This window comes from Oncorhynchus masou, unplaced genomic scaffold, assembly GCF_036934945.1.
Source record: "Oncorhynchus masou masou isolate Uvic2021 unplaced genomic scaffold, UVic_Omas_1.1 unplaced_scaffold_1111, whole genome shotgun sequence".
In the NCBI taxonomy this organism is placed as follows: domain Eukaryota; kingdom Metazoa; phylum Chordata; class Actinopteri; order Salmoniformes; family Salmonidae; genus Oncorhynchus; species Oncorhynchus masou.
The window spans coordinates 75,838-98,228 of NW_027000836.1; the positions used below are offsets into that span (position 1 = coordinate 75,838).

Here is a 22,391-nt window from a genome sequence, read left to right on the forward strand (position 1 = left end):
ATGGCAGCAACACATCATGGCAGCAACACATCATGGCAGCAACACATCATGGCAGCAACACATGACAACACAGCATAGTAGCAACACAACATGGCGGCAGCACAAAACATGGTACAAACATTATTGGGCACAGACAACAGTGCAAAGGACAAGAAGGTAGAGACAACAATACATCACCCGAAGCAGCCACAACTGTCAGTAAGAGTCCATGATTGAGTCTTTAAATGGAGAGATGGAGATAAAACTGTCCAGTTTGACTGTTTGTTGCAGCTCGTTCCAGTCGCTAGCTGCAGTGAACTGAGAAGAGGAGCGAACCAGGGATGTGTGTGCTTTGGGGAACTGTAACAGAATGTGACTGGCAGAACGGGTGTTGTATGTGGAGGATGAGGGCTGCAGTAGATATCTCAGATAGAGGGAAGTGAGGCCTAAGAGGGTTTTATAAATAAGCATCAACCAGTGGGTCTTGCGACGGGTATAAAGAGATGACCAGTTTACAGAGGAGTATAGAGTGCAGTGATGTGTCCTATCAGGGGCATTGGTGGAAAATCTGATGGCCGAATGGTAAAGAACATCTAGCCGCTCGAGAGCACCCTTACCTGCCTATGTATAAATTATGTCTCCGTAAACGAGCATGGTTAAGATGGTCATCTGAATCAGGGTTAGTTTGACAGCTGTGATGAAAGAGGAGTGATTACGATAGAGGAAACTAAGTCCAGATTTAACCTTAGCCTGCAGCTTTCATATGTGCTGAGAGAAGGACAGTGTACTGTCTAGCCATACTCCCAAGTACTTGTATGAGGTGACGACCTGAAGCTCTTAACCCTCAGAGGTAGTAATCACACCTGTGGGGGAACCAAACCACATGACCTTTGTTTTGGAGGTGTTCAGAACAAGGTTAAGGGCAGAGAAAGCTTGTTGGACACATAGAAAGCTTTGTTGTAGAGCGTTTAACATAAAATTGGGGTGGGGCCAGCTGAGACTGTATCATCTGCATATACATGGGTGAGAGAGCTTCCTACTGCCTGAGCTATGTTATTGATGTAAATTGAGAAGAGCGTGGAGCCGAGGATGGAGAGTTGGGGTACTCCCTTGGTGACAGGCAGTGGCTGAGACAGCAGATGTTCTGACTTTATAAACAACACTCTTTGAGAGAGGCAGTTAGCAAACCAGGCCAAAGACCCCTCAGAGACACCAATACTCCTTAGCTGGCCCACAAGAATGGAATGGTCCACCATATCAATATATTTAGTCAAGTCAATAAAAATACCTAACTAAATACCTAACTAAATGCTTGTGTTTCTAGCTCCAACAGTACAATAATACCTAACTAAATGCTGGTGTTTCTAGCTCCAACAGTGCAATAATAGCTAACTAAATGCTTGTGTTTCTAGCTCCAACAGTACAATAATACCCAACTAAATGCTCGTTGTTTCTAGCTCCAACAGTACAATAATACCAAACTAAATGCTTGTGTTTCTAGCTCCAACAGTACAATAATAGCTAACTAAATGCTCGTGTTTCTAGCTCCGACAGTGCAATAATAGCTAACTAAATACTCGTGTTTCTAGCTCCAACAGTACAATAATACCTAACTAAATGCTGGTGTTTCTAGCTCCAGCATTGCAACAATATACTAGTATACTAATACTAGTAGTAGTCATTAGTCCTGCTCTAGTCTATATATTCATACTAGTAATACTAGTAGTAGTCATTAGCCCTGCTCTAGTCTATATATTCATACTAGTAATAGTCATTAGTCTGTTCTAGTCTATATATTTATACTAGTAGTAGTCATTAGTCCTGTTCTAGTCTATATATTCATACTAGTAGTAGTCATTAGTCCTGCTCTAGTCTATATATTCATACTAGTAATAGTCATTAGTCCTGCTCTAGTCTATATATTCATACCAATAGTAGTCATTAGTCCTGCTCTAGTCTATATATTCATACTAGTAATAGTCATTAGTCTGCTCTAGTCTATATATTCATACTAGTAGTAGTCATTAGTCCTGCTCTAGTCTACATATTCATACTAGTAGTAGTCATTAGTCTGTTCTAGTCTGTATATTCATACTAGTAGTAGTCATTAGTCTGTTCTAGTCTATATAGTCATACTAGTAGTAGTCATTAGTCCTGTTCTAGTCTATATATTCATACTAGTAGTAGTCATTAGTCCTGCTCTAGTCTATATATTCATACTAGTAATACTAGTAGTAGTCATTAGTCCTGCTCTAGTCTATATAGTCATACTAGTAGTAGTCATTAGTCTTGCTCTAGTCTATATATTCATACTAGTAATAGTCATTAGTCTGTTCTAGTCTATATATTCATACTAGTAGTAGTCATTAGTCCTGCTCTAGTCTACATATTCATACCAGTAATACTAGTAGTAGTCATTAGTCCTGCTCTAGTCTATATATTCATACTAGTAGTAGTCATTAGTCCTGTTCTAGTCTATATATTCATACTAGTAGTAGTCATTAGTCCTGCTCTGGTCTATATATTCATACTAGTAATAGTCATTAGTCTGTTCTAGTCTATATATTCATACTAGTAGTAGTCATTAGTCTGTTCTAGTCTATATATTTATACTAGTAGTAGTCATTAGTCCTGCTCTAGTCTATATATTTATATTAGTAGTCGTCATTAGTCCTGCTCTAGTCTATATATTCATACTAGTAGTAGTCATTAGTCTGTTCTAGTCTATATATTCATACTAGTAGTCGTCATTAGTCCTGCTCTAGTCTATATATTCATACTAGTAGTAGTCATTAGTCCTGCTCTAGTCTATATATTCATACTAGTAGTAGTCATTAGTCCTGCTCTAGTCTATATATTCATACTAGTAATACTAGTAGTAGTCATTAGTCCTGCTCTAGTCTATATATTCATACCAGTAATACTAGTAGTAGTCATTAGTCTGCTCTAGTCTATATATTCATACTAGTAGTAGTCATTAGTCCTGCTCTAGTCTATATATTCACACTAATAGTAGTCATTAGTCCTGCTCTAGTCTATATATTCATACTAGTAGTAGTCATTAGTCCTGCTCTAGTCTATATATTCATACTAGTAGTAGTCATTAGTCTGCTCTAGTCTATATATTCATACTAGTAGTAGTCATTAGTCTGCTCTAGTCTATATATTCATACTAATAGTAGTCATTAGTCTGCTCTAGTCTATATATTCATACTAGTAGTAGTCATTAGTCCTGCTCTAGTCTATATATTCATACTAGTAGTAGTCATTAGTCCTGTTCTAGTCTATATATTCATACTAGTAGTAGTCATTAGTCTGCTCTAGTCTATATATTCATACTAGTAATAGTCATTAGTCTGCTCTAGTTTAAACATTCTGGTTGATGTGAAACAACGTCATCACCTCATTGGCTGTTGCTGATTACTGTTCTCAAAACGTGTCGTTACACATCTCACACCACAAGAGCATTACAGATTTTGTACCGATAAAATCAAACACGTTTGAAAATATCGGGGACGTCTGGGACGGCTCAAAGACGAGATCGGCAGCCCTCAGATTGTGTCTTTGACCCGCTCACATTAAACAGGTTCGGTGACAGCCACTGTCTCAAAGCCTTGATAGCCCTCAGATTGATAGCCCTCAGATTGATAGCCCTCAGATTGATAGCCCTCAGATTGATAGCCCTCAGATTGATAGCCCTCAGATTGATAGCCCTCAGATTGATAGCCCTCAGATTGTGTCTTTGACCCGCTCACATCATCAGTGACTGCCGACTGTCCGATCTCAAAAACCTGCCTGGAACAACTCAATCCTGGCCAAAGTCGCCTCCTGTACACCCAGCTTAAGGTGCGGGTAGAGTACCAGGAGGTAGTCAGCTAATGACAGTGACTAAGTTCAGGGCAGGGTACTGGGTGGAGGCTGGCTAGTGGCAGGGTAGCCTAGTGGTTAGAGCATTGGACTAGTAACCAAAAGGTTGCGAGCTGACAAGGTACAAAATCTGCCGTTCTGCCCCTGAACAGTTAACCCACTGTTCCTAGGCCGTCATTGAAAATTGGAATTTGTTCTTTACTGACTTGCCTAGTAAAATAAAAAATAAAAAAATAAAATAGTGACAGTGACTAAGTTCAGGGCAGGGTACTGGGTGGAGGCCGGCTAGTGACAGTGATTAAGTTCAGGGCAGAGTACTGGGTGGAGGCCGGCTAGTGGTGGTGGCTGTTTAACAGTCTGATGGCCTGGAGATAGAAGCTGTTTCTCAGTCTTTCAGTCACCAGATTTGATGCACCTGTACTGTCTCTGCCTTCTACATGGTAGTGGGGTAGACAGGCCGTGGCTCGGGTGGCTGAGCTCATTGATTATATTCTTGGCCTTCCTGTGACACCAAGTGCTGTAGGTGTCCTGGAGGACAGGCAGTGTGCCCCCGGTGATGTGTTGGGCAGACCCCACCACCCTCTGGAGAGCCCTGCGGTTGCAGATGGTGCAATTGCAGTACCAGGCGGTGATACAGCCCGATAGGATGCTCTCAATGGTGCATCTGTCTTAGGGGCCAATCCAAATCTTTTTAGCCTCCTGAGTTTGGAGCTGTTGCACCTTCTTCACCACATTGTCTGTGTGGATGGACCATTTCAGGTTGTCTGTGATGTGTCCCCCGAGGAACTTGAAGCTTTCCACCTTCTCCACCATCGATGTGGATGGAGGCGTGTTTTCTCTGTTGTCTCCTGAAGTCCACGATCAGTTCCTTCATTGTGTTGACGTTGAGGGAGAGGTTATTTTCCTGTCACCACTCCGCCGGGGCCCTCACCTCCTCCCTGTAGCCCGTCTCGTTGTTGTTGGTAAATCAGGGCTTCTACTGTTGTATCGTCTGCAACCTTGATGATTGAGTTGGAGGCGTTCGAAGCCACGCAGTCATGGGTGAACAGGGAGTACAGGAGGGGCTGAGCACACACCCTTGTGGGGCCCCTTTGTTGAGGGTCAGCATAATGTAAGTGTGGAGACATTTTTTTTGGTTGTTGAGAATTTGATAAAAGGTGTGAATCTTGAAAGTGATTTCTGATGTCACTGTTTATGTATATATGTGTGAAAGGGACAGGGAGGCAGGGAGAGAGAGAGAGAGAGAGAGAGAGGTTAGATAGGTAGGTAGGTGTGTGTGTTGGTGATGTGTTCTGGGTGATGTCCCTGGGTTTAACAGGACTGTGTCTTCTATGGTGCAGACTGTAGCTGCTGGCCACGCATTTCGGTCTTGTTGGGATCCTAAATGTAAGGCAGGATTCTAGACTGTGATGTCACTGTGTGGGGGTGTATGAGAATACTGGTGGTGGTCGTGGTGTTCGGGGTTTGGTTCGAAATGTGACCTTTGGGCTCTGTTGGCTTGTCACCCACCCCTTTCCACCTCCTCCTCTCCACTTCCTCCTCTCCCACTCCTCCTCTCACCCACAGCCAAGAGGTATAGCTGCACACTCACATTCTGCAAAGTGGTTCAAAGTCCCTTGCTTCCGGGTAAAACAAGAGGACCACAATGGAAATAGAAAAGAAAAACTGTTATCCTTGATGATTTAAAATACGCTGTATCTACATGTGTGGTGGAATTGTGTTTTTAAATAATCAAATAAATCAAATACAATTTGAAGAGTTTCGTTCACACAGTTTCAGCAGGTGAAGACAAAGCCTAACATTACTGTTACACCAAACAATGGGGATCCTAACATTACTGCTACACCAAACAATGGGGATTCTAACATTACTGCTACACGAAACAATGGGGATCCAAACATTACTGCTACACCAAACAATGGGGATTCTAATATTACTGCTACACGAAACAATGGGGATCCTAACATTACTGCTACACCAAACAATGGGGATTCTAACATTACTGCTACACCAAACAATGGGGATTCTAATATTACTGCTAGACCAAACAATGGGGATTCTAACATTACTGCTACACCAAACAATGGGGATTCTAATATTACTGCTAGACCAAACAATGGGGATTCTAACATTACTGCTACACCAAACAATGGGGATTCTAATATTACTGCTACACCAACAATGGGGACAAGCAGCCATCTCTGTCCCCGTGTGACCATCTCTGTCCCCGTGTGGCCATCTCTGTCCCCGTGTGACCATCTCTGTCCCCGTGTGGCCATCTCTGTCCCCGTGTGGCCATCTCTGTCCCCGTGTGACCATCTCTGTCCCCGTGTGACCATCTCTGTCCCCGTGTGACCATCTCTGTCCCCGTGTGGCCATCTCTGTCCCCGTGTGACCATCTCTGTCCCCGTGTGGCCATCTCTGTCCCCGTGTGGCCATCTCTGTCTCTGTGTGACCATCTCTGTCCCCGTGTGGCCATCTCTGTCCCCGTGTGGCCATCTCTGTCCCCGTGTGGCCATCTCTGTCCCCGTGTGACCATCTCTGTCCCCGTGTGACCATCTCTGTCTCTGTGTGACCATCTCTGTCCCCGTGTGACCATCTCTGTCTCTGTGTGACCATCTCTGTCCCCGTGTGGCCATCTCTGTCTCTGTGTGACCATCTCTGTCCCCGTGTGACCATCTCTGTCCCCGTGTGACCATCTCTGTCCCCGTGTGGCCATCTCTGTCCCCGTGTGGCCATCTCTGTCTCTGTGTGACCATCTCTGTCCCCGTGTGACCATCTCTGTCCCCGTGTGACCATCTCTGTCCCTGTGTGGCCATCTCTGTCCCCGTGTGGCCATCTCTGTCTCTGTGTGACCATCTCTGTCCCCGTGTGGCCATCTCTGTCCCCGTGTGGCCATCTCTGTCCCCGTGTGGCCATCTCTGTCCCCGTGTGGCCATCTCTGTCCCCGTGTGGCCATCTCTGTCCCCGTGTGACCATCACTGTCCCCGTGTGGCCATCTCTGTCTCCGTGTGACCATCTCTGTCCCCGTGTGACCATCTCTGTCCCCGTGTGACCATCTCTGTCCCCGTGTGACCATCTCTGTCCCCGTGTGACCATCTCTGTCCCCGTGTGGCCATCTCTGTCCCCGTGTGACCATCTCTGTCCCCGTGTGGCCATCTCTGTCCCTGTGTGACCATCTCTGTCCCTGTGTGGCCATTGCTCAATGACAGTGAAGGCGTAGATTCAATATGGAGTGCGGAGGATCTGCACTAACACGCAATTTAAATGTAAAGGAAATGTTCCCACGTTCGTGCATCCAGGAGATATTTCTCCGTTTTCAAACGTTGTACGGGACTCAGTTCCTATACAGTTGCTGCCCAGAGAAATGATTGTGTTCCTGTGACATTGCGTCACTTATTTGCTGGGCAGCACATCTGAGCGGCTTGAGGCTTCTATGGGTACTTTCCATCTCAGTCCTTCAACGTGTGCGAGTTAGAGAGAGTGTGGTTTGTGAGTGTGGTTTGTGTGTGTGTGTGTGTGTGTGTGTGTATTAGAGAGAGAGAGAGAGCTATGTGTGTGTGTGTGTGTGCGTGTGCGTGTGCGTGTGCGTGAGTGTGTGTGTGTGTGTGTGCGTGCGTGCGTGCGTGCGTGTGTGTGTGTGAGCACGCGTGTGTGTGTGACTCAAGGCGTGTTGTTGACATGGACCTGAATGCCTGCCCGTCGGAAGAGGAAGTGAAATGTTTGACTGCATTGCAAATCACATAATAACTCTCAATGGAAAATCACACCAAGGGCCAGTTCTCTGACTAATTATTATTCGGATTGTCTGGGTGTGTTAATCAAACAGAATTTTCTTTATGAATTAAATTGATTTAAATATATATATATATATATATATATTAGTTTATCCATGTTTTCTAATACAATGCATTCTTATGATGTTATAACCAATGTACCAGCTAATGTACCATTAAAGTTATATCAGGTCAGACCGATAAACAATGGGAGAAAAGTTTCTGGTAAACTACATACATTAAACTACATACATTAAACTACATACATTAAACTACATACTACAATAACTGTTCCCTGTCTCCAGTCCTGGCCTCACAAGCATCTAGAAGATCATAACGGTTATAAACCCTGTCCCAAATGGCACCCTATTCTTTATATAGTGCACTAGATTTGACCAGGGCCCGATGCTCCTATGATCCCTATGCCAAAGGGCTTTGGTCTAAAGTAGTGCACTATACAGGGACTAGGGTTCCATTGGGAACGCACACACTGTACCTGGTGCCACATGAATGGGATTTCCCCCCTGCTCTGAAAGATAATTGTTATGTGAGTTATACTTAAAATGTACTGCGAGAAGACTGGGAAGGGCAGGAACACACACATGAGGGTAGGAAGTTATAACTATCACTTTCCATTTCAGATGAACTATTTGTATCTGGTCATATTTTCCAGGCAGTGCTCGTTGAAAATAAATCTATATTATTGTTGATTATTGGAATATGTTTTGGCTTGTTTTTAAGTCATAAGTACTTCAATAATGTTTCATGCAAATATATGAAAATCATAACTTTTCTGGATAAAGTGCTTTTCCATCTGCACTGGTGAGTGGAGGAAAACACCTCAAATCCACCTGAAAATGGGACCGATTGTCTAGAGACTATTGTGTTGGAGAGACACTATAGCTCGAATCATACAAGTCTTTGCCCTGCTTCTGTTATAATGTTCAGTCAGGAGAGATGCTAGAGTTAACTTCCTGATCTTACGTGATTGGGATATGTTGGGGGGGGGGGAGACAGGAAGAGGGAGGAGAGAAAGCAGAGAAGGAGGAGTGTTACTGGAAATAGGTGGCGGAGCAGGTCAGTCAGGTATATCACATCCCCTCTGGCTGTGTTCCAGGAAATGGGGAAGACACTCACACTCACTCACTCACACACACACAAACACACACACAAGCATGCATACACATACACACACACACAAGAAAGTGCACGCACATGCATACACACACACACACACAAACAACGCACCTACACACACACCTACACACCTATGAGTGGGCTGGGCCTAATGACATAGTTACATAACAAACGGTGAAATATTTGCATCAGAATAGTGACGTTACAATTCATGCCTCACGTTCATAAAGTTTCTCTGTGTATAACCTGACCTTCTCTGTAAGGAGATCACAGAAGGAATGGACTAGATTCTTTCATGTTGTAGTACAACTTCCTGCTGCCGATGACATCATACTGTACCGTGAATGGAGTACGTTGTACTGTGTCAGCCACATACAGTATGTCTGACCTATCCACATCATTACACTACTTTTGATGACTGATTACGTAATGCTCCCCTATCCATGTCATTGCGTTGTTATTTGAATTTAATTAAGAGGGAAGACAAAACACCCAAACTGAATTCGTGTTAAGTTGACCGCCTGATGTTCACACTTTAGTGTACAGTTGTAACCAACCTGGTTTCAAACCCAGATGTTATCCCACTGAGCTAAAGCCTGATGGTAGCTCTTGAAGCTGCCATGAGTCGTCATGTCTCAGAGGCAGGGTTACATTACCGTGAGTTGTAGTGTACACACGAACCAAAAGCCCTGGAGCAGGATGCTAGTTCAGTATCCTCTCTGTGAGGTTAGCTAGCTTTAGCCTGCCCTGTCACCACAGTGTGTAGTGGTGTGTTACATAGAGACAGGCAGGATGCTAGTTCAGTATCCTCTCTGTGAGGTTAGCTAGCTTTAGCCTGCCCTGTCACCACAGTGTGTAGTGGTGTGTTACATAGAGACAGGCAGGATGCTAGTTCAGTATCCTCTCTGTGAGGTTAGCTAGCTTTAGCCTGCCCTGTCACCACAGTGTGTAGTGGTGTGTTACATAGAGACAGGCAGGATGCTAGTTCAGTATCCTCTCTGTGAGGTTAGCTAGCTTTAGCCTGCCCTGTCACCACAGTGTGTAGTGGTGTGTTACATAGAGACAGGCAGGATGCTAGTTCAGTATCCTCTCTGTGAGGTTAGCTAGCTTTAGCCTGCCCTGTCACCACAGTGTGTAGTGGTGTGTTACATAGAGACAGGCAGGATGCTAGTTCAGTATCCTCTCTGTGAGGTTAGCTAGCTTTAGCCTGCCCTGTCACCACAGTGTGTAGTGGTGTGTTACATAGAGACAGGCAGGATGCTAGTTCAGTATCCTCTCTGTGAGGTTAGCTAGCTTTAGCCTGCCCTGTCACCACAGTGTGTAGTGGTGTGTTACATAGAGACAGGCAGGATGCTAGTTCAGTATCCTCTCTGTGAGGTTAGCTAGCTTTAGCCTGCCCTGTCACCACAGTGTGTAGTGGTGTGTTACATAGAGACAGGCAGGATGCTAGTTCAGTATCCTCTCTGTGAGGTTAGCTAGCTTTAGCCTGCCCTGTCACCACAGTGTGTAGTGGTGTGTTACATAGAGACAGGCAGGATGCTAGTTCAGTATCCTCTCTGTGAGGTTAGCTAGCTTTAGCCTGCCCTGTCACCACAGTGTGTAGTGGTGTGTTACATAGAGACAGGCAGGATGCTAGTTCAGTATCCTCTCTGTGAGGTTAGCTAGCTTTAGCCTGCCCTGCCACCACAGTGTGTAGTGGTGTGTTACATAGAGACAGGCAGGATGCTAGTTCAGTATCCTCTCTGTGAGGTTAGCTAGCTTTAGCCTGCCCTGTCACCACAGTGTGTAGTGGTGTGTTACATAGAGACAGGCAGGATGCTAGTTCAGTATCCTCTCTGTGAGGTTAGCTAGCTTTAGCCTGCCCTGTCACCACAGTGTGTAGTGGTGTGTTACATAGAGACAGGCAGGATGCTAGTTCAGTATCCTCTCTGTGAGGTTAGCTAGCTTTAGCCTGCCCTGTCACCACAGTACGTAGTGGTGTGTTACATAGAGACAGGCAGGATGCTAGTTCAGTATCCTCTCTGTGAGGTTAGCTAGCTTTAGCCTGCCCTGTCACCACAGTGTGTAGTGGTGTGTTACATAGAGACAGGCAGGATGCTAGTTCAGTATCCTCTCTGTGAGGTTAGCTAGCTTTAGCCTGCCCTGTCACCACAGTGTGTAGTGGTGTGTTACATAGAGACAGGCAGGATGCTAGTTCAGTATCCTCTCTGTGAGGTTAGCTAGCTTTAGCCTGCCCTGTCACCACAGTGCGTAGTGGTGTGTTACATAGAGACAGGCAGGATGCTACGTTTTTCTACAGCATTTCATCTCAGGTGTTGATAAGAAAGAACAACACTCACATCCAGAAAACATGTCCTGTCTTCACAGGTAATGACGTCCCTGTGTTTCTGATACGGACCAACAGAAAGTACCTTATCCACGCGTTAAAGCCATCCCTTACCAGAAAATAATCTCAGGTATGGTGTATGTCATTTAGCAGAAACTGTAATTCACGTTAGGATCGGGGCCGAGGGGAGGGAGGATGGGAGGGAGGGAGGATTGGGGGCGAGGGGAGGGAGGGAGGATCGGGGGGCGAGGGGAGGGAGGATGGGAGGGAGGGAGGATTGGGGGGGGAGGGAGGGAGGATCGGGGGGCGAGGGGAGAGCTTTGCTGTCATGTCTGCAACACAAACCTCCAAAGAGAGTTCAAATGGAGACTTTTGCCATAACGTCAGGCAACAGAGATTATGAAGTGTGTTGCCTTTTTAATGATGGAATGTGTTGCCCTTTTTAATGATGGAATGTGTTGCCCTTTTTAATGATGGAATGTGTTGCCCTTTTTAATGATGGAATGTGTTGCCCTTTTAATGATGGAATGTGTTGCCCTTTTTAATTATGGAATGTGTTGCCCTTTTAATGATGGAATGTGTTGCCTTTTTAATGATGGAATGTGTTGCCCTTTTAATTATGGAATGTGTTGCCCTTTTAATTATGGAATGTGTTGCCCTTTTTAATGATGGAATGTGTTGCCCTTTTAATGATGGAATGTGTTGCCTTTTTTAATGATGGAATGTGTTGCCCTTTTAATGATGGAATGTGTTGCCCTTTTAATGATGGAATGTGTTGCCTTTTTAATGATGGAATGTGTTGCCCTTTTTAATGATGGAATGTGTTGCCCTTTTAATGATGGAATGTGTTGCCCTTTTAATGATGGAATGTGTTGCCTTTTTAATGATGGAATGTGTTGCCCTTTTTAATGATGGAATGTGTTGCCCTTTTAATGATGGAATGTGTTGCCTTTTTAATGATGGAATGTGTTGCCCTTTTTAATGATGGAATGTGTTGCCCTTTTTAATGATGGAATGTGTTGCCCTTTTTAATTATGGAATGTGTTGCCCTTTTAATTATGGAATGTGTTGCCCTTTTAATGATGGAATGTGTTGCCCTTTTAATGATGGAATGTGTTGCCCTTTTTAATGATGGAATGTGTTGCCCTTTTTAATTATGGAATGTGTTGCCCTTTTAATTATGGAATGTGTTGCCCTTTTAATGATGGAATGTGTTGCCCTTTTTAATTATGGAATGTGTTGCCCTTTTAATTATGGAATGTGTTGCCCTTTTAATGATGGAATGTGTTGCCCTTTTTAATGATGGAATGTGTTGCCCTTTTAATGATGGAATGTGTTGCCTTTTTAATGATGGAATGTGTTACCCTTTTAATGATGGAATGTGTTGCCTTTTTAATGATGGAATGTGCTGCCCTTTTTAATGATGGGATGTGTTGCCTTTTTAATTATGGAATGTGTTGCCTTTATAATTATGGAATGTGTTGCCCTTTTAATGATGGAATGTGTTGCCCTTTTAATGATGGAATGTGTTGCCTTTTTAATGATGGAATGTGTTGCCTTTATAATTATGGAATGTGTTGCCTTTTTAGTTACAGAGTATTTTGAATCTGTTAGCGGTCAGTCAAACTGTGCAAAAAGGGAAATCGAAGCGTACTTTAGGCAGTAATACTGAGTGGTTAAGGTCAGGGTTTGGGATAGGGTTATACTTAAGGTTAGGCAGTAACACCGAGTGGTTAAGGTCAGGGTTTGGGATAGGGTTAAACTTAAGGTTAGGCAGTAATACCGAGTGGTTAATGTCAGGGTTTGGGATAGGGTTAAACTTAAGGTCAGGCAGTAATACCGAGTGGTTAAGGTCATGGTTTGGGATAGGGTTAAACTTAAGGTTAGGCAGTAATACCGAGTGGTTAAGGTCAGGGTTTGGGATAGGGTTAAACTTAAGGTTAGGCAGTAATACCGAGTGGTTAAGGTCAGGGTTTGGGATAGGGTTAAACTTAAGGTTAGGCAGTAATAACGAGTGGTTAAGGTCAGGGTTTGGGATAGGGTTAAACTTAAGGTTAGGCAGTAATACCGAGTGGTTAAGGTCATGGTTTGGGATAAGGTTAAACTTAAGGTTAGGCAGTAACACCGAGTGGTTAATGTCAGGGTTTGGGATGAGGTTAAACTTAAGGTTAGGCAGTAACACCGAGTGGTTAAGGTCAGGATTTGGGATAGGGTTAAACTTAAGGTTAGGCAGTAATACCGAGTGGTTAAGGTAAGGATTAAGGTTTGTTAGATTGAACCTGCGATGCTCAGCGCCGTAGCTAGCAGTTTAAATCCATATTCAACAGATAACAGGTAACAGGCACTCTTGTTGCCCCTAGTGGATGGGTGGAAATTGCCATGAAAAGAAAATGCCAGGCCATATGCCATAACTTCACTATTCCAGAAATGTCTGGACAGTGAATAATCCACTGGTGTTTGGGCTGCATTTACATTCTGTTACAACCGTATTTTCTATGTAGGCTACTTACAATTCTGAACCCTAGGCTAGCTGTCGAAACATATGCAAAACCACTAGCGAAAATGCTATTTGAGGGCCAAGTATTGCCTTTTTGAGAAGGAAAAGTCTAATTTTGCAACAAAAGGAACCAGAGAAGAGAGTGTTAACAGGTATTGTGCTTTGCATAGATACAATCTGATTCGATCCTCTCTCTTTCTCTTCCCCTCCCCTCATGCTGTTTATTGACTCAGTAGTGTCTCCGCACTAAAGAAGCTGTGACACAGACCTGAGGAGATAGAAGTAGCGGAGACTCCCGGCAGACAGACAGGCAGGCAGGCAGGCAGACAGACAGACAGATAGGCAGACAGGCAGACAGGCAGGCAGGCAGACAGACAGGCAGGCAGACAGGCAGGCAGACAGACAGGCAGACAGACAGGCAGACAGACAGACAGGCAGGCAGGCAGACAGACAGACAGACAGACAGCTCTTGATGAAAGCCACAGACTCAGGTAGCATAGCAGAATTTCTCAGCAACTCAGTCACCAAAGAGAAAGCGAAAAAGAGTGAAGCAGATTACAGAGTAGGAGTGCCGATCTAGGATCAGGTCCCCCCCTGTTCACATCATCTTATCCATTATGATCTAAAGGACACAATTGATCCTAGATCAGTACACAGCTTCAAGACTCTTTGTGAATATGGGTAAACACATTATAATAGTCATGATTTAAAAGGCAAAACTGATCCCAAATCAGGTACGTTGAACTTTGTGAATACAGGCCCTGACCTGACTCAACCTCTCCTCAGGGGAAGGGGTGGGCGAGGGAGGTGTATGTGACACAAGGGAAAGAACACAATTTTGTGTTGACATCATCACAATCTCGATGTGTTTGAATCATCACTCGAGGCCCTACAAAACATTTTGTGACATTAGCCAGGTTTTCATACAATTGGCAACGGATATTCTTTCAAATATTAAAAAAAATATGCATAAAAGAAAATATGCGCATTTCCACTAAACGGACTTCTTGCAGATAAAAACCAGTGCGTGATGATGTAGGTTACACAAAATGTACTTTTTTCACTTAAGTTTTCATGTACCGAATAACAATCTAACTTTCAATGTGTTTCCATCACATTTTGTTACAAAAAAACAGCTGGGTAAAATATCAAAGGTGCTTCTGCCTACTCTGTCTGGGTATGTGAGCTCTAGCCAGGGTAGGCTCTGTGGGTAGGCTCTGTGGGTAGGCTCTGTGGGTAGGCTCTGTGGGTAGGCTCGTCTACATGAAGACATTATGGATAAGAGCAAGAATGTATTTATTTGTCTAAACGGCAGTCAAGCATTGATCCTCATGACACCATTGATCCTCATGCCACCATTGATCCTCATGACACCATTGATCCTCATGACACCATTGATCCTCATGACACCATTGATCCTCATGCCACCATTGATCCTCATGACACCATTGATCCTCATGACACCATTGATCCTCATGCCACCATTGATCATCATGCCACCATTGATCATCATGCCACCATTGATCATCATGCCACCATTGATCCTCATGCCACCATTGATCATCATGCCACCATTGATCCTCATGCCACCGGTATGAGAACCTCAGCATTGATTGGAAAGGAGCATCAAGCTCCTACTGTGTCCTTCCACCACCCTGGGAAGTTCATTATACCTTATTTCATATGTAGCCTAATTTAAACTGTATGGTTTCCAGAGTGGTAGTGGGACAATGTCATCACATGACTCCAAGTTTACTTCGATATGATGGTTATTATAGCAATATAAAAATATTATATCCCACCATGTCAAACGAACAAAATTATCTGTTGGCATTTATATAATTGAACTGAAAATTCATGGTTCCATCACAGCTGTCCTGATTATGTTTTTTGTAAGGTATGACTTTAGTCGCATAAAAACTGTGGATGGAAACATCGTTACAGTCAACGATGACAAAATAACTTTAGGGAACTGAGGCTAGCCTAGGGGATGACTTTGGCAACAGTATTTAATAGAAAGCATTATGGGAAAGCTTTATGTTGAGTCTTATGGTGCCTCATTGTTTACGTTTAAAAATGTAACCTTTATTTAAAGAGGCAAGTCAGTTAAAAACAAATTCTTATCTAAAATGATGGGGAAGAGTGGGCCTTGTTCAGGGGCAGAACGACTGTTTACCCACTGTTCCCCAGAAGGCCGTCTTGGTAAATAAGAATTTGTTTTTAACTGACTTACCTCGTTAAATGAAGGTTGCATTTTTTTTAAACGTTCTTATTTACAATGACGGCCTAGGAACAGTGGGTTAATTGCCTTGTTCAGGGGCAGAAGGACATATTTTTACCTTGTCAGCTGGAGATTAGATTCAGCAAACGTTCAGTTACTGGCCCAACGCTCGAACCACTAGGCTACCTGCTGGTTACTGGCCCAACGCTCGAACCACTAGGCTACCTGCTGGTTACTGGCCCAACGCTCAAACCACTAGGTTACCTGCTGGTTACTGGCCCAACGCTCTAACCACTAGGCTACCTGCTGGTTACTGGCCCAACGCTCAAACCACTAGGCTACCTGCTGGTTACTGGCCCAACGCTCGAACCACTAGGCTACCTGCTGGTTACTGGCCCAACGCTCAAACCACTAGGTTACCTGCTGGTTACTGGCCCAACGCTCTAACCACTAGGCTACCTGCTGGTTACTGACCCAACGCTCGAACCACTAGGCTACCTGCTGGTTACTGGCCCAACACTCTAACCACTAGGCTACCTGCTGGTTACTGACCCAACGCTCGAACCACTAGGCTACCTGCTGGTTACTGGCCCAACGCTCTAACCACTAGGTTACCTGCTGGTTACTGGCCCAACGCTCTATCCACTAGGCTACCTGCTGGTTACTGGCCCAACACTCTAACCACTAGGCTACCTGCTGGTTACTGGCCCAATGCTCTAACCACTAGGCTACCTGTTGGTTACTGGCCCAACGCTCTATCCACTAGGCTACCTGCTGGTTACTGGCCCAACACTCTAACCACTAGGCTACCTGCTGGTTACTGGCCCAACGCTCTAACCACTAGGCTACCTGTTGGTTACTGGCCCAACGCTCTATCCACTAGGCTACCTGCTGGTTACTGGCCCAACGCTCTAACCACTAGACTACCTGCTGGTTACTGGCCCAACGCTCTAACCACTAGGCTACCTGTTGGTTACTGGCCCAACGCTCTATCCACTAGGCTACCTGCTGGTTACTGGCCCAACACTCTAACCACTAGGCTACCTGCTGGTTACTGGCCCAACACTCTAACCACTAGGCTACCTGCTGGTTACTGGCCCAATGCTCTAACCACTAGGCTACCTGGTGGTTACTGGCCCAACGCTCTATCCACTAGGCTACCTGCTGGTTACTGGCCCAACACTCTAACCACTAGGCTACCTGCTGGTTACTGGCCCAACACTCTAACCACTAGGCTACCTGCTGGTTACTGGCCCAACGCTCTAACCACTAGGCTACCTGCTGGTTACTGGCCCAAGCTCTAACCACTAGGCTACCTGCTGGTTACTGGCCCAACGCTCTAACCACTAGGCTACCTGCTGGTTACTGGCCCAATGCTCTAACCACTAGGCTACCTGCTGGTTACTGGCCCAATGCTCTAACCACTAGGCTACCTGCTGGTTACTGGCCCAGCGCTCTAACCACTAGGCTACCTGCTGGTTACTGGCCCAATACTCTAACCACTAGGCTACCTGCTGGTTACTGGCCCAACGCTCTAACCACTAGGCTACCTGCTGGTTACTGGCCCAACGCTCTAACCACTAGGCTACCTGCTGGTTACTGGCCCAACGCTCTAACCACTAGGCTACCTGCTGGTTACTGGCCCAATGCTCTAACCACTAGGCTACCTGCTGGTTACTGGCCCAGCGCTCTAACCACTAGGCTACCTGCTGGTTACTGGCCCAATACTCTAACCACTAGGCTACCTGCTGGTTACTGGCCCAACGCTCTAACCACTAGGCTACCTGCTGGTTACTGGCCCAACGCTCTAACCACTAGGCTACCTGCTGGTTACTGGCCCAACGCTCTAACCACTAGGCTACCTGCTGGTTACTGGCCCAACGCTCTAACCACTAGGCTACCTGCTGGTTACTGGCCCAACGCTCTAACCACTAGGCTACCTGCTGGTTACTGGCCCAACGCTCTAACCACTAGGCTACCTGCTGGTTACTGGCCCAACGCTCTAACCACTAGGCTACCTGCTGGTCACTGGCCCAATGCTCTAACCACTAGGCTACCTGCTGGTTACTGGCCCAAAGCTCTAACCACTAGGCTACCTGCTGGTTACTGGCCCAACGCTCTAACCACTAGGCTACCTGCTGGTTACTGGCCCAACGCTCTAACCACTAGGTTACCTGCTGGTTACTGGCCCAATGCTCTAACCACTAGGCTACCTGCTGGTTACTGGCCCAACGCTCTAACCACTAGGTTACCTGCTGGTTACTGACCCAACGCTCGAACCACTAGGCTACCTGCTGGTTACTGGCCCAACGCTCTAACCACTAGGTTACCTGCTGGTTACTGGCCCAATGTTCTAACCACTAGGTTACCTGCTGGTTACTGGCCCAACGCTCTAACCACTAGACTACCTGCTGGTTACTGGCCCAACGCTCTAACCACTAGGCTACCTGTTGGTTACTGGCCCAACGCTCTATCCACTAGGCTACCTGCTGGTTACTGGCCCAACACTCTAACCACTAGGCTACCTGCTGGTTACTGGCCCAACACTCTAACCACTAGGCTACCTGCTGGTTACTGGCCCAATGCTCTAACCACTAGGCTACCTGTTGGTTACTGGCCCAACGCTCTATCCACTAGGCTACCTGCTGGTTACTGGCCCAACACTCTAACCACTAGGCTACCTGCTGGTTACTGGCCCAACACTCTAACCACTAGGCTACCTGCTGGTTACTGGCCCAATGCTCTAACCACTAGGCTACCTGCTGGTTACTGGCCCAACGCTCTAACCACTAGGCTACCTGCTGGTTACTGGCCCAACGCTCTAACCACTAGGCTACCTGCTGGTTACTGGCCCAATGCTCTAACCACTAGGCTACCTGCTGGTTACTGGCCCAATGCTCTAACCACTAGGCTACCTGCTGGTTACTGGCCCAGCGCTCTAACCACTAGGCTACCTGCTGGTTACTGGCCCAATACTCTAACCACTAGGCTACCTGCTTGTTACTGGCCCAACGCTCTAACCACTAGGCTACCTGCTGGTTACTGGCCCAACGCTCTAACCACTAGGCTACCTGCTGGTTACTGGCCCAATGCTCTAACCACTAGGCTACCTGCTGGTTACTGGCCCAACGCTCTAACCACTAGGCTACCTGCTGGTTACTGGCCCAACGCTCTAACCACTAGGCTACCTGCTGGTTACTGGCCCAACGCTCTAACCACTAGGTTACCTGCTGGTTACTGGCCCAAAGCTCTAACCACTAGGCTACCTGCTGGTTACTGGCCCAACGCTCTAACCACTAGGCTACCTGCTGGTTACTGGCCCAACGCTCTAACCACTAGGTTACCTGCTGGTTACTGGCCCAATGCTCTAACCACTAGGCTACCTGCTGGTTACTGGCCCAACGCTCTAACCACTAGGTTACCTGCCGCCGGTCGGTGTACCTTCCAGTAACATTAGTTAGGCAATAATGGATTGGATGTTAAGATATTTAATCTGTTCATTAGCGGGAAATAGCCTCTTATCACATAAACAGAAGTTCTGACCTCTGATCGATTACACTATTTCAGCCTGACAACAAGAACTGTAAAATGATATATCAAATGAATGTCCTGTGTCTTCAAAAGGTCATGTACAGTCACATCTAATAAAAACAAAACACTAAAAACGTCCAGAACTGTTTTGTAATTGTTCTTCAATATTAGCTACCAGAATAGAGGAACCTGTCTAAGTCTTGAATCAACCCACAGCCACAATGTGGAAGCCAGACAGCTTCATCATGAACACGTTTGTGTTGTAAATTGCACCCTATTTCATATCAGTGGTGTAAAGTACTTTAATAAAAATACTTTAAAGTACTACTGAAGTAGTTTTTTTGGGTATCTGTACTTTACTATTTATATTTTTGACAACTTTTACACCACTACATTCCTAAAGAAAATGATGTACTTTCTATTCCATACCTTGTCACCCAAAAGTACTCGTTGTGTTTGAAATGCTCAGCAGAACAGGAAAATGGTCCAATTCCCACACAATATCAAGAGAACATCCCTGGTCATCCCTACTGCCTCTGACCACCGAGGTAAAGCTCGTTTCAGATTGGATATTCGCTTGTAGTTTTCCTTACGTTCACCAACAGCAGTTAGGGACCGTCAATATAGTGACAAACAAATTTTTCAAATTTCAATAACTCTTTCACCATTATTCCTAAAACTTTAAAAACTGGATCTAGCTAACCCAATGGCATAGACACACATTGCGCTCACTTGTTTTTGTCGATTTACATCTCGCATAATTTAAAATTATTTATTAAAATTTTTGAATTTCAATAGCTCTTTCGTCATATGATCTACTGACTTCAAACATGGTTCAGAATGTCCACACAGTGGGCCTACACATTGTACATCCTTTAGTTTGTCCATTTTCCTCTCACATGTTTCTACATTAATTTTTCAAACTTTCCATTTTCAATAGCTCCTTGGTCATGTAACCTACTGTCTTCAAACACGGTTCAGAATGTCCACTGACTACCCTTATATAGTCAGTGGACTATAGTTATTCCATTGTACTGGATCTAATACATATGAGCATTTTACCTACATTTACCTACATTCATAATTGTAATAATTTATTTCACATACTGTGGTAAAACTCTCTTGGCTGCTGACTCAGAGCAGAGCAGACTGAAAGGGGAAGGGGAAGCTCTTGACTTGAACCACAGGGGTTCCAAAAGGCACAGACACACCCCTTGACTTTCAATTGGCACCCTTGACCTGTACATATTCTCTCCTGATTGGTCTCCGTGGTGCTTAGCCAATGGGAACTCCGTTGCCGGCCCCGTCATAACGTTTTTACACAGTCTGGCAGTCTGACTAAAGTGCCAGATGTATGAGGAGAGACTAGAGGTCGACCGATGAATTGGCATGGCCTATCAACTCCCGAGGTTAGGCTGGCAATACTGAAGTGCCTATAGGAAGATCCAATAGTCAAAGGTACTGTATATGAAACACAAATGGTACTGAGAGACATAGTTGACGCGTTATAATTCCTATAATAACTACAACCTAAAACTTAACTGGGAATATTGAAGAACTGGGAGTATTGAACCACCAGCTTTCATATGTTCTCATGTTCTGAGCAAGGAACTTAAACGTTAGCTTTTTTACATGGCACACATTGCACTTTTACATTCTTCTCCAACACCGTGTGTTTGCATTATTTAAACCAAATTGAACATGTTTCATTATTTATTTGAGACTAAATAGATTTTATTGATGTATTATATTAAGTTAAAATAAAACGGTTCATTGTTCATTCAGTATTGTTGTACTTGTCATTATTACAAATATACATATAAAAATCAGCCGATTAATCGGTATCGTTTTTTTTGGTCCCCCAATAATCGGTATCGGTATCGGCGTTGAAAAATCATAATCGGTTGACCTCTAGGAGACACATCCTCCTTTGTATTTATGGGAACAAACATTTCCTGACACTTTGGATTCTATTCTTGGGCAGTTAGAAGACACAATGCGGCAATACTTTGCCCTTTTCCTTTAAGGTTGATATTAACGATGAAAGGGGATATTATCCGTCTCTCTCCTATTGTGTACCGCTGTTAAATACTGTGGCAAAATAAAAAACAGGGAAAACAAGTACTTAGAACTACCAATTATTATGGATAAATACTAAAGAAAAGGGTTAAACACAACACTGGGCTGAACCCCTAATTATCAAACTAATATTCATGTACAACAATATAGAAGATACTTGACTAGAGGTTATGCAATATGGGTGTATATCCACTGTATGCTTCTTAGGTGTGTAATTGACATGACCAAGGAGCTTTTGAAATTTAAAACTATGAAAAATGGACGTTCCACTGCATGATTTTACAGTACACAAACAAGAGTGTGCAATATATAAGGCTAGTCCGTGGACATTCTGAAGTTTGTTTGAGTCCAGTAGGTCACATGACCAAGGAGCTATTGAAGTTTTAAATTCTGAAAAATTAATGTAAAATCGAGTGAGATGAAAATGGACAATCTAAAGTGTGTGCAATGTGTATGGCCCACTGACTCTACATTCTGAACCTTGTTTGAAGTCAGTAGGTCACATGACCAAGGAGCTATTGACATTTTTATGTTTGAGAAATTCATGTAAAAATGTGTGAGATGAAAGTGAACAATCTAAAGGGTGTGGAATATAGAAGGGTAGTCAGTGGACATTCTGAACCTTGTTTTGGGCAAGTAGGTCACATGACCAAGGAGCTATTGAAATTCAAATGTAAAAAAAGTTTGTACTTTGTTTACGCTCCCTAGCTAATTCAACTAGGAATACAAAATGCTGCTCACATTTCCACATGTTTATTAGATTTGGAAAGTGAATTAATGTCCAAATCGTGAAAATAAGACCTGTGCAATGTTGTGCACAATTTTTTCCAACATCATGACACTTATTTGGAGTCTGTGGCTCAGGTGGTTTGAAAGCTATTGAGGTTTGAAAGTGCGTATATCTGTTGAATATCCAACTTCAACTGTCTTTACCTCGGTCCTCTGATCTGACTCACTCAACACAAATGCTTTGTTTCT

The 22,391-nt window shown here is 44.5% G+C and overlaps 1 long non-coding RNA gene across 1 annotated transcript in view; it reads right to left on the reverse strand.

The window, feature by feature from the left end:
- The window catches only part of LOC135529166 (uncharacterized), a 28,784-nt gene extending 8,932 nt beyond the window's left edge, over nt 1–19,852 (reverse strand). Inside the window, exon 1 of the long non-coding RNA XR_010453664.1 lies at nt 19,764–19,852. This is a non-coding gene — a long non-coding RNA (uncharacterized LOC135529166). The remainder of the gene's footprint in view (nt 1–19,763) is intronic.
- Nucleotides 19,853–22,391: the final 2,539 nt, after the last annotated feature.